Source organism: Macadamia integrifolia, unplaced genomic scaffold, assembly GCF_013358625.1.
Source record: "Macadamia integrifolia cultivar HAES 741 unplaced genomic scaffold, SCU_Mint_v3 scaffold1924, whole genome shotgun sequence".
Classification (NCBI taxonomy): Eukaryota; Viridiplantae; Streptophyta; class Magnoliopsida; order Proteales; family Proteaceae; genus Macadamia; species Macadamia integrifolia.
The window spans coordinates 99,784-111,161 of NW_024868419.1; the positions used below are offsets into that span (position 1 = coordinate 99,784).

General features: G+C 37.3%; 1 long non-coding RNA gene across 1 annotated transcript; it reads right to left on the bottom strand.

Moving 5' to 3' along the window:
* Positions 1-2,664: 2,664 nt before the first annotated feature.
* Positions 2,665-6,389, bottom strand: LOC122065216. Its single transcript, XR_006135941.1, has 2 exons — positions 5,502-6,389; positions 2,665-5,390 (listed from the first exon to the last, which is right to left on the bottom strand). It is a non-coding gene; the product is annotated as an uncharacterized LOC122065216 (long non-coding RNA).
* Positions 6,390-11,378: the final 4,989 nt, after the last annotated feature.

Consider the following 11,378-nt stretch of genomic DNA (forward strand, 5'->3'; position numbering starts at 1 on the left):
GACTCCCAAGAATACGGTAAGTACCAGACCTATCTGGGAGATCGGTGAGGTGTCCCCACCAAGAATGCGACAAGTACCAGGGGGTTTGGGAGATCGGTGAGGGTGTACAAACTTTAGTCTCACATCACCTAGGGAGAGATTCCTAGACTAATTAATAATTTTTAGTTTCCTTAACATGACACAACGCGTTTTAAAGCCATGAGACCCATGGGCCAAAGATGATAAAATTGTGCAAGGTTAATGGGGCCGAGGCGTTACTAATGGTATTAGAACAGACCTTGACAGCGTGTGGGGCAACAACAGGAACACTGTGCCGAAAGGAGGAAAGTTGTGATGCCCCAGAATACAAGTACCAGACCCGCCTGGGAGATTGGTGATGTGTCCCCACCAAGAATACGGCAAGTACTATGGGGTTTGGGAGACTGGTGAAGGTGTGCAAACTTTAGTCTGACATCATCTAGGGAGAGATTCCTGGATTGATTGCCATCATAAGTCGATCAACTATCGTAATCAGTCGACTAATCTGACTCTTTGCCAATTCAAACTAATCATACGAAATTGGGCATAACTTTTTCATCTGAACTCTGATCGAGACGATTTTAGTTGCGTCAGATTCACAACTTAGAGATCTATAACTTTTCAAAAAATCCCATCTTTTGAAACATCCATTTAAAATGATAAAAATACCCTTAAACATAAAACACTAAACTCTCACTCTTGGGTAAGTATTTCCCTAAAAAATATATTGGTATGGGCCATTCGATCCATAGTGCTAGTCTATAGGGCAAGTTCATATTGCGACTTTATATTGCTATCATAAACGCCTAGAGTTTGACAAAATTTATTCAAATTGTGTCATTTGAACTAATTAATTTTCACAAGTTTCACCAAGATGTCAGAAATTTTCCTAAATATTGCTTAAATTCACTCTAAGAAAATAAAACTTAAATCTTAAACTCTAAAACCTCAAACTCTTAACATCTTATGCTTAAAAAAAGCCATTAAAGTTTATCTAAATTTATTAAAATTTCTTCAAAATATTTAGGGTTCATTTTATTTAATTTCCACACATTTGACCAAGATGTCCACATTGGATCTAAAAATGTCTAAACTTTATTCGATTTGACCAAATTTGATCAATTAATTAGTTCAAATGATACAATTTGATAAATTTTGTCAAACTCAAGGGATTTATGATAGCAAAATAAATTGCAATATGAACTTGCCCTATAGACTAGCACTATGGATCGAATGGCCCCTACCAATATATTTTTTAGGGGAATACATACATAAGATTGATGATTTTAGGGTTATATGGTTTAGGGGTTTAGGGTATTATGGTTAAACTTTTGATTCCTTGGTCAATTTTATAAAGCTTGAATGAATTTAAGCATTATTTAGGTAAATTTTGAAAATCTTGGTGAAACTTGTGAAAATTAATTGTTCAAATGATAGAATTTCAATAAAATTATCAAACTTTACGTGGCTTATGATATCAAAATAAAATCACACTATGAACTTGTCCTATAAACTAGCACTATGGATTGAATGGTCCCTATCAATATATTTTTTTTTTACAGGAATACTTACCCAAGATTGAGAGTTTAGGGTTTCATGTTCAAGGATATTTTGGTTATTTTAAATGGATGTTTCAAAATATGTGTTCTTCTGAAAAGTCATAGATCTTCGAGTTGTGAATCCAATGCAACTAAAATCATCTCGATCGGAGTTCAAATGAAAAATTTATGCTCATTTTCGTACAATCAGTCTGAGTAGGCAATGTTCTAGATCTGTCAACCGATTGCCATAATAAGTCGACCGATTGTCATAACAGAGCTACCATCAATCGACTGATTGCCATCATAAGTAAACCGGCTATCGTAATCGGTCGACTGATTTGACTCTTTGCCAATTCAGACTAATTGTACGAAAATGAGCATAACTTTTTCATCTGAATTCTAATCGAGACGATTTCAATTGTGTTGGATTCATGACTTGAAGATCTACAACTTTCCAAAAGAATCCATATTCTAAAACATCTATTTAAAATGAAAAAAAAAATACCACTAAACATGGACTTTACTGAAATTATAACAACCATGACCGACGCACTTCTAACCTTATTACCTAATTACAACTCTTTAATAATGTTCTTAAATCTTCATTTCTTTAAGCTTTGGTGAAATTGAACAAATAATAAACAACATTGGAATTTGTAAGGTAAAGGATTGGTTTTTCTTTCCCATCTTCCCATATGCACTGGGGTGTTGGCTAGGGGAACCATCAAAACGAGTTATCGGTTCTTACAATCTATCCTTTTTTATTGTAGGAAAAAAAATTTGGATTACAATAAGCACTATAGACTTTTCAAAACTTTTATCTATATTTTCAGTTCCACAATGTTGCATTAGAATTCAGAATATTTAAAAAAAAAAAAAAAAAAAAAAAAAAAAAAAAAAAAAAAAATCAGTACAAGTCTTGATGGATTCGAACCATTATCCCTTGGGTAAATCCCAAATGCTCTACCAATTTGAGCTAAAGACTTTCATACAAAAAAGCAAACAAGAGAAATTATAACTTGTATGGATGCATTTAGACACTAATATGTACAACTTGCACTTTACTTATTATATATATATATATCAATCCACCAAAACATTGAAATTGTTGGAGCCAATGATATGTTATTGCTAAGAAGGAATAAGCCACTTTCAAGTATAAAAGGTCATCCAAAACTTTGGTTGGGAAGCTCTAGTGTTGTATATGCAAAGAGAAATAAGAAACTAAAGGTGCTCCAGAAGGGTGCAAGGGGAGTAGTGATGCAAGCCAAGTTACTCATATCAAATAAAAGGAGATAAAGGAAAAGATGTTCAAAAACAACAAAATGAAGAATGTGTAGTTGCATACCAGATAATCTTGATAGCTGTTAATATCATTTATAGAATTGACCAGATAGACACGGGTTAGCAGCAAATATAACAAGAATAAAAGTACAAATATACTAATCACTTCTGCTTTTAATGTTAATGCTTCTTGGTATATCTCTTTGGTAATTGATTCTTCAATATTTAATAAGATCAGATAACTTCTTGTTCATATCTCAGCACCTTAGGGACCTGCTTTTGCTTTTTAGTTATCTCCTCATAGAATAACTGTATTCTTTATAATGTCATGCTTTTGTAGAATAAGAAATGTTTTCTGTGTATGCATTCAGGTTTGAGATAAATTATGTGGCTTTTTAGAAGTACACTTAACACTTGAGAATCAGAAACTATGTTATCCGTTTGAGGCATACAAGCAAAGGGAGCAGTATACATCAGACGCAAGAGCAGTTGAGCATAAGCTGGCAAGTCGTTACAGCTTTATGCCATGATTTAGTTATAGTTCATGGTAAGACTTGTTTATCTTGTACCCCAAAAAAAAATAAAAAATAAAAAATAAAAAATTAATTATTTTGATTAGATTAAAGCTGTGATTGAAATATCTCAAAAATACCCTTGGATAACCTCCATGTTTTGAGATTGAGCAATTGAAAAATCAAGATGCCTGATACCCAATCTATGGAAACCATTAGAATTCAATTTGGAGCCTTTGTTTACATGGTCTGAAGGAAAAGAGAAGACACTCTAAGACATACCATGGTACCCAAGGTAAATCTAGATGAGGTTGCACATATTCATATGGGTTGTGATCAAGTTCTCATGTGTGGTATGTTGATTGAGTACTTGAAACTGTAGATGAGTGGGGGTAATAGGTTTTTTTATGGGTTTCTAGAAGCCTGAAAGATTAGGTTCAGAAACTCGATTGAAAACCAGAATTGCAGTGACAGGTTTAGAAATCAATTTTAAAAATAAATTCAATAACAACAATCATATGGTTTGCTGTTCTATGTTGGGGACTTGGTAATGTAAGGACAGGTATGAATGCCCAACTCCCAAAATCTCTCCAATAGGCACTGATATCAGTGTAAGACTAATCCCCAAACAGTAGTAAAAAGAAACAAAACAAAACCAATCAGCTAGGACAAATCAGGACCTCAAGACTAGCAAACAAGATAGAGAACAGAACATCAATGATCGGACAACATCTGGGACTTTAAACACTAATTAAACCTTTCTAATAGTGGGTAATTATCCCTAGAATAACAAGCTAACAATCTAGACAGAATTCTGTTTACCTTAAATTGAACACAGAGATCACATCAAAGAAACCCAAGAACTCCAAAAATAAAAGAGAGCCCAGGTGGAGCTGAAATCTGGGTTGCATACTCGCATGTGGGTTAATTAAACCTTGATAAAATTCCACAAAGCATAGCCTGAGTTGGTAGTTTATCGTTGAAATATTTAAGTTCTTGACTAAGATCATGAAATAGGAAACCTTCAAGAACTACATGTGGAAGCTCCATAAGGGACTCCAACCCTGGTCAAAGACAGCTTCTAGTGACCTGAACAACCACTCTAAAATCCAGCTTAAACTGATAGTGTTGGGCTGAGATCTGTACACTCGAAGTTGCCTCAGTTTCTAGAGGAAAACCTGAACCGCAGGTCTTGGATTTGGTCTGGAAAATCTCAGAAGTAACGGCAACCGATGGGCTTGATGTTGGTCTTCAAAGACTGATGATAAGAAAGAAAGCCTCTAGCAGATTTCTCCCTTATACAAGAAGATTAAAGCTCAAAGTAAATAAAGTAAATAGGAAACAAAGACTTCCAAACACTGTTAACAAGAAAGGAAACCAAAATCAACTCTATAGACTACCAATCGATCCTCTTCGTCAACACATCAACTTGCTGCCCAAGGTTAAGAGAATACCCAAACAATGGCAGCTTTTCTTGGCTGACCACCTTGCTGGCCAAAGCAGAACTAATGGAAATAAATACCATTCGGTAGCCTTGATTCCCAAGGAAAAAGAACCGCTGCAGGCTGAAACATAACCCTGGAATATGTGTTCTTATTGGCTTAATGCTAGTCCTAAGCTAGAAACAGGTAGAGACCATACAAGAAACCATTGTAATTCTAATCATGAACTATTTAGCACATAATAAAAGGACAAGGCTGCATCAAGTAACGATGAGAATGAATCCAGGGAGTTAAATGGGAAAGGAAGAATACAAGATCCATCATACTTTTAAAAGAAAAAAAAAAAAGGAGACATGCATCATTAGGCTTACTGAAGAACATCAAGAAATATTGGGATTCAGCAAAAAAGACAATCGGATGTCCTTAACATTAGGGATAGGGTAGCATCATTAGAGAATTAATAAAGAGACAAACGGAAAAAAGAAAGAAAGCAAAACAGAGAGGAAAGATTCAGCATAGCAGCATATCTTGTTTGGAGCTGAAATATGTCACAGAGCCTGACTGAAAATTGATCACAGAGCAAGATCTACCGCCTATATTAGGATTCAAACATCATACTCTAGAGAGGGAAAAGAAAAAATTGAAAAAGGAAGTATTGCATAGCATTATCAGCAGCGAAACGAAGAATAGGTGTAAATTCTTACCTGTTCGAGGATGAACCTTCTTCTCAAACTGAAGCACCAAAGCTCTCCGAAAAACTCTCACTAACGCAGCCCATCTCTGAACTAGTGACCTCTCCCTGTGAACCCCTTTCTGATCAGCCAACGGTTCCTCTTTGTGAAGCCCTTCTCTAAACCAGTGACACCTCTCTGTGTTTTCTTCTCTCCCAAAACAAAAACCCCCTCTCTCTCCTACTCAGCGAGAGTTCTTCTCTCTTGTGTCTTCAAATCTCCCTGCCCCTTCCCCTTGGTTAGGGTTAGGGAATAAAGATTGAGAAAGATTTCAGAAAGCTTGCAAAGGGAGAGTAGGTTGAGAATGGCGACGGAGCAGATTGCAGCGGGACAGAGGGAAGTGAGGGAGAAGCACAACGGGAGAGAAGAGAGTTGCGGCTTTTGCAGCATTTCAATCTTGCCGTAACCATAAAGGCAAGCCCGCATTTGCCTTTATTCGTCTCCCACTCCACTTCGCCCTCTCTCTCTCTCTCTCTCTCAACTCCAGCACTTCACAGTTCATACTGAAATCGCTGCTTTAAAACCCAAATAAAGCGCTTTATCTTTCCAGAAACAAGGCGATCAACAGGGAAACCAAAATGGCATCCGCCGCCGCCTCCCAAGCCCTAGAATCCTGCACTTTCTCGATCAAGAAGAAAAGCAACAACACAGCATGAATAAATCTCCCCATCTCTGTCTCTCTCTTTCTCTTTCTCGTTCTCTTTCTCTTTCTATGGCGAAATTCTACTGATTGTTCTCTGTTGTTTGGTTTCTTTCTTCTTTTTTCTGTTTTTTCTTAACGTGGATCTGCTCACAAAGAGGACGCAGGGTTCGGAAGAAGAAGAAAAAGAAAGTCTATTAAAAAAAAAAAAAAATTTGTTTGCCCAGACCCAACCCTAACGGGAAAATAATCCTCTGTTTTTCTTATCCATGTTTTTTCTTGTTTTGCTACTTGCAGAACACGACACGTGGATAACTTTAAAACCAACGCACTGAATATAATAATCCTCACCCAACCTTGACCGTTGATCTTAAAGTTATCCACGTGTCGTGTTCTGCAAGTAATAAAACAAGGAAAAACACGAATGAGAAAAACAGAGGATTTTGATCCACCCTAACGAGGATCGAGCTCGTCTATGGTGTAACACAGTATCCGATGAATATCTAACGATCAAAAATGTCTTCACACGAAACCCAAGACAGTCACACAACCAAAAAAAGGACACAACCTTCACCAAACCGGCTGTCATCTAACGGCAAGTCTCCGGTTTTTCATTCCATCTGTATTCAACAGTTCAGATTTGATATGCAAGAGATCGACGGTTCATATTGCTTTTCGCGTTGCCAACACTTAGCAACACCTCGTGTTGCTATGAGCCTATGACCCACCCAAAAAATATATCCTATAATTTAAAGGCAAGGGTTTACAAAAAAAAAAGCCAAAACTTGTAACAAATCGATAAGAAAACTTCCCAAATAAGCATGAAAAACACCGTACAAAAGGGATAGGCTCAGTGCATGCGCACGTTGCTTGCTTATTACATCGGCCCTTGATCCAGAAAGGGAGACTGGTTAAGATAGATTTGGATCTTCGATTGGATTGATCTATCGTAGGTGAAACCACTTCGTTGCTAATGGCTCTCAATCTCAATTTACTATTAGTGTGAATCTATAAGAGGCCTTGTAGCCGCAACTGATCTGCCCTATCTTTTTTATCAGTTAGTACCAAACTGACTTGTTGAGAATACAATAGATGAAATTGCGTATTAGTTGTCTCAGGCAATTAGTCTAGGAAGAACATTTTGAGATCTCATCCGTAGGTCAATACCTCTGGTAGTCTTCATGGCAAACATTATTGACTGGAAAGGAATTGAATCTTTCTTCCTAAGTCACTTCGATTGCAAAAGCACCAGGTCCAAGATTCAAGCAAAGACATCTAATAAGGAAGTCAATATGTAGTGGTTAGCTTTGTAAATCACAGCGAAATGATAATGGAGCAATAGTACATTAAGAAGCCTAACAAGTGAACCCAGACCGTTTTAAATTTTTTTATTTATAAATCTTTGAAAATCAATATTTTTAAATTGCAAATCTGATTTTAACAAACAATGTGTCATTTTAACTTTTTAACTTTTTCCAAGTACTATCCAATGGTATAAGAAAGTGAAAATTTATTTTATAAAAAACATTTTAAAAATATGTTTGATGGTGAACCCACATGCCATAAATTGAATCTTCCTAAATGATATTATTTTTAAACATATTTTAAAACTATAATTTAATATACTTTGACTAGTCAACCACCACCGGTGCATTTTGTAATTTTTTTCAAGATACTTCCCTTGAAAACTTTGAGGTGATTCCAACTGTTAGATAGAGATTAGCCAAGATCTCCATAGTCCATAATACAAATACAACTAAAACACCCAATCATTTGTGCTTTGAGAATCCTAGGACTAAGAGTGATAATATGAGGTGTCTACACTTATGTATGTTGGGATATATGTGACTCAAACATTCATATAATCCTCTTAATCATTTTTATGCTTACATTTCTTGGATAATTATTGAAGTAGCATAATCTAAAAGGATTTGGAGTTCAAAGACCAAAGCAAAAGGTCGGGTAGACAAAGCTGATTTGGAGTTCATGCCTTCATCCCCGCCAATCCATCTTTGGGTGGAAACTTCTCCATGATAAGCTTCTTATGATGACAAGGTCAAGGGAAAAGGCATTTCTCTATCTTCGAGGTGTGATTTATGCATGAGGAGGACTCAGTTTTCCATCTATTTATTGACTGTGAATGTGTCAGGTTCCTATGGTCTTCTTTCTCTGAGTGCTTGGGGTGACCTGGCAAGTGGGTCTTAATAATGTATTGGATTTGAGTAAGTGGTTGATTCTAGAGTTTTAGGACTCAAGGTGGCTTGGCTCTTAGGTTTCGTTTCGATTCCCTATTTCATTTGGCTAGAAAGGAATTTTAAACGATTCAACGAAGTGGCGAGAAATTACGAACAAATATTTTCCATGATTGTAGGAGAGCTCAGATCATTGGCCCCAAGTTTCAAAGGGCGGATGTTAACAGTGGTGGATTTGGAGAGTTTTAAAAAAATTAAACACCTTAGTTCCCCGAAATAGGACGAAATTGATGATGAAAGTTTTTGGTGTGTTCCCAGAATTATTGGGTTAAAACTCAATATTGATGGATGTTCTTTGGAAAATCCAGGGAAAGTGAGTGCAAGAGGAATTTTTCAGGACCAACAGTGCTCTGGTGGTTTCTTATTATATAGCCTTTATTTGTTTAACTACAAATTTTGAGGCAGAATTTTGTACTCTAATATTAGTGATGGAAAAGGCTAGAGATCAACAAATTTCCAAGATTTGGATCAAGTGTGACTCTACAGCGGTTGTGGTTATAGTTTTGAAAAGGTTAGCTCAATGGTTTGTGTGGTAGCAGTGTTCTGCCCTTCAGAGCTTCTTGTCAGTCATTGAATGGAAAATTACCCACTGTTATTGGGAAGTTATTCTTCTTGTTGATTTCCTTGCATTGCTAAGGCAGCGGCTAAATTTGAATCATCAGGTCCCTTGAATTTGTGACTATCTACTGTCAAAGAGGACCTGACAGCTGATGCTATTGGCAGACCCCGTTTTCGGATGTTCTAGTTTGCTGGAGTTTTCTTTTCCATGTGTTCGCTAGCGCTCTCCCCTGCTAATGGCCGTTGTTCTTTTTCTTCTTTCTTTTATTAATATACATGATTCTTTATGAAAAAAAAAATAAAAAACAATTTGTTTAGTTAAAAAAAAATCTAAAAGGATAATAGATAGATCCAAAAAAAAAAAAAACTCAAGCCCTGGTGTGGTCTCAAGACTTATCAACACAAATTTATTTTGTTTCAAATGAAAGTGACTATTTTTTTTATTTATTTATTTTTTGGGTAAGGAAAGGAGGGTGACTAATTGAGACCACAACAAAATATATTACAAGTGAAGTATGGTCACCATGTCATAGTCGGTTCCTGGGGAAGGCTATCCCAAATTAAGCAACTACTCACTAATTGTTTAGCCATATACATGATAAAAGGCAATAAATCTCTTATAAAGTTATACAATGTCTTAGAGCGATATAGGTCTAGAATACAAACAATAGTTACAAAATGAAAACTGTCATAATTAGAAAGATCAACTGCTAGTGTTGAATAATCAACGAGTAATCTCTAATGCCTGCATGATAGAATCTCCGAAAGACTCTTGACCAGTCCCATTGATAGTAGAACTTGTTGATGCTCCACCAAGAAGGCTTTCAATTTCCTCGTAATTATGTTGTATCCATGAGTACTCATACAACATTATTAGTGAATCAAGCTCCATTGCAACTTCTTTCAGTGTTGGCCTATCTTCTCCTTTAACTTTCAAGCATCTTCTTGCAAGCTCAGCAACTGCCACCAATTGTTCTCTCTCCCTCATTCACTACTTGGTTGTCAAGAATCTGAAAAAAATTGTTATCTTTCATTGAAGAAACAAAATGCATTGCAAGGCTTTTACAGTCCTCAATCCCTTCTGATAGAATTGCCTTTTGCCTCATCAAAAGCTCAACAAGGACAACACCAGAGCTATAAACATCACTCTTATGAATTAGTTGACCTGTATACAAGCATTCTGGGTCCAAATAACCTAAGGTCCCTTTAACCAATGTTGTAGCTTGAGTTTGATTTAAAGGGGCCAGTCTTGAAGCTCCAAAATCAGATACTTTAGCTATGTAATTATCATCTAGAAGTATATTGGTAGACTCGACATGTCACACCCCGTTCACACTGAACCGGAGCAGTGACCGAGTTAACACCGGTTAACCCAAACCTGCCAGGATCATCAGATACTGTATTCCACCACAGCATACGCACACTAACATAAGTTCATTAGATCAGCGGAAGACTAAGTTTTACCTGTGAATAAATCCCATATACTTGATACCCGAATTGTGATACAATAATTATATACATGTGGGCCCGAAGGCATGATAATTACACAATAAAAGTACAATTCATATATCAAGTATATACAGGAAATCATCAACACAATCAGAGTGCACAGCTCGGCTCAGTTTCAAGGCTGGAGCTCAGCTCGGCATCAAGGGTTGTGCCCAACTCGGCATCACATAGAAGAGCTCAGCTCGGCCTCAGAAGTGGAGCTCAGCACGGCCTCAGAAGTGCTATCCCACAGCACAACTCTCACACGAGCAGTCGGCGCCGTGCTCTAACTCCTCAGGGGTCCACCAGTCCTCTTCAGGAAACTCGACTGTGGGACCCACCCCATACTCCTCAGATGTATGACCTGCAAAATCATCTAAAAAGGGGGTGTACACGTGGGATGAGCTCACTAGCTCAGTAAGTAGAAAGATGGACCATACACAACAGTCCACACATCACAACACATCATATGCACTACATGCCATGCTATACATTTTAAATCACATCCACCTAAGCAACATTACTAAGTCCTTGGTTTTAGGTGCTACTACAACCACAGTGCGCGTATACTCCGGGTACGAGCTGCGAACTCCATCCCGCGATACGCCCATAGGGCTGTCGAAGAAGGCCCACCGTGAGTACTCGAAAAAATAAAACATGCCGACCACAGGCTCTCAACATAAAGTAAATGACTGAAAATTAAAGGTGCTGACTCCAGCAATTTAAAAACAGTACGATTGGCCCTCTTGAATATACCATCGGGATTGCCGACTGTCCTAATGACCAGCCGGGTGTAATGTCTAACCGCCACAGTGACCCGACAACCGCGACCACTGCTTCCCCCCAAATGGTAACCCAACACCTTAACCCCTGTTGGGAAGGGTCGTAGCACAGGAAGATGATAATCCTAAA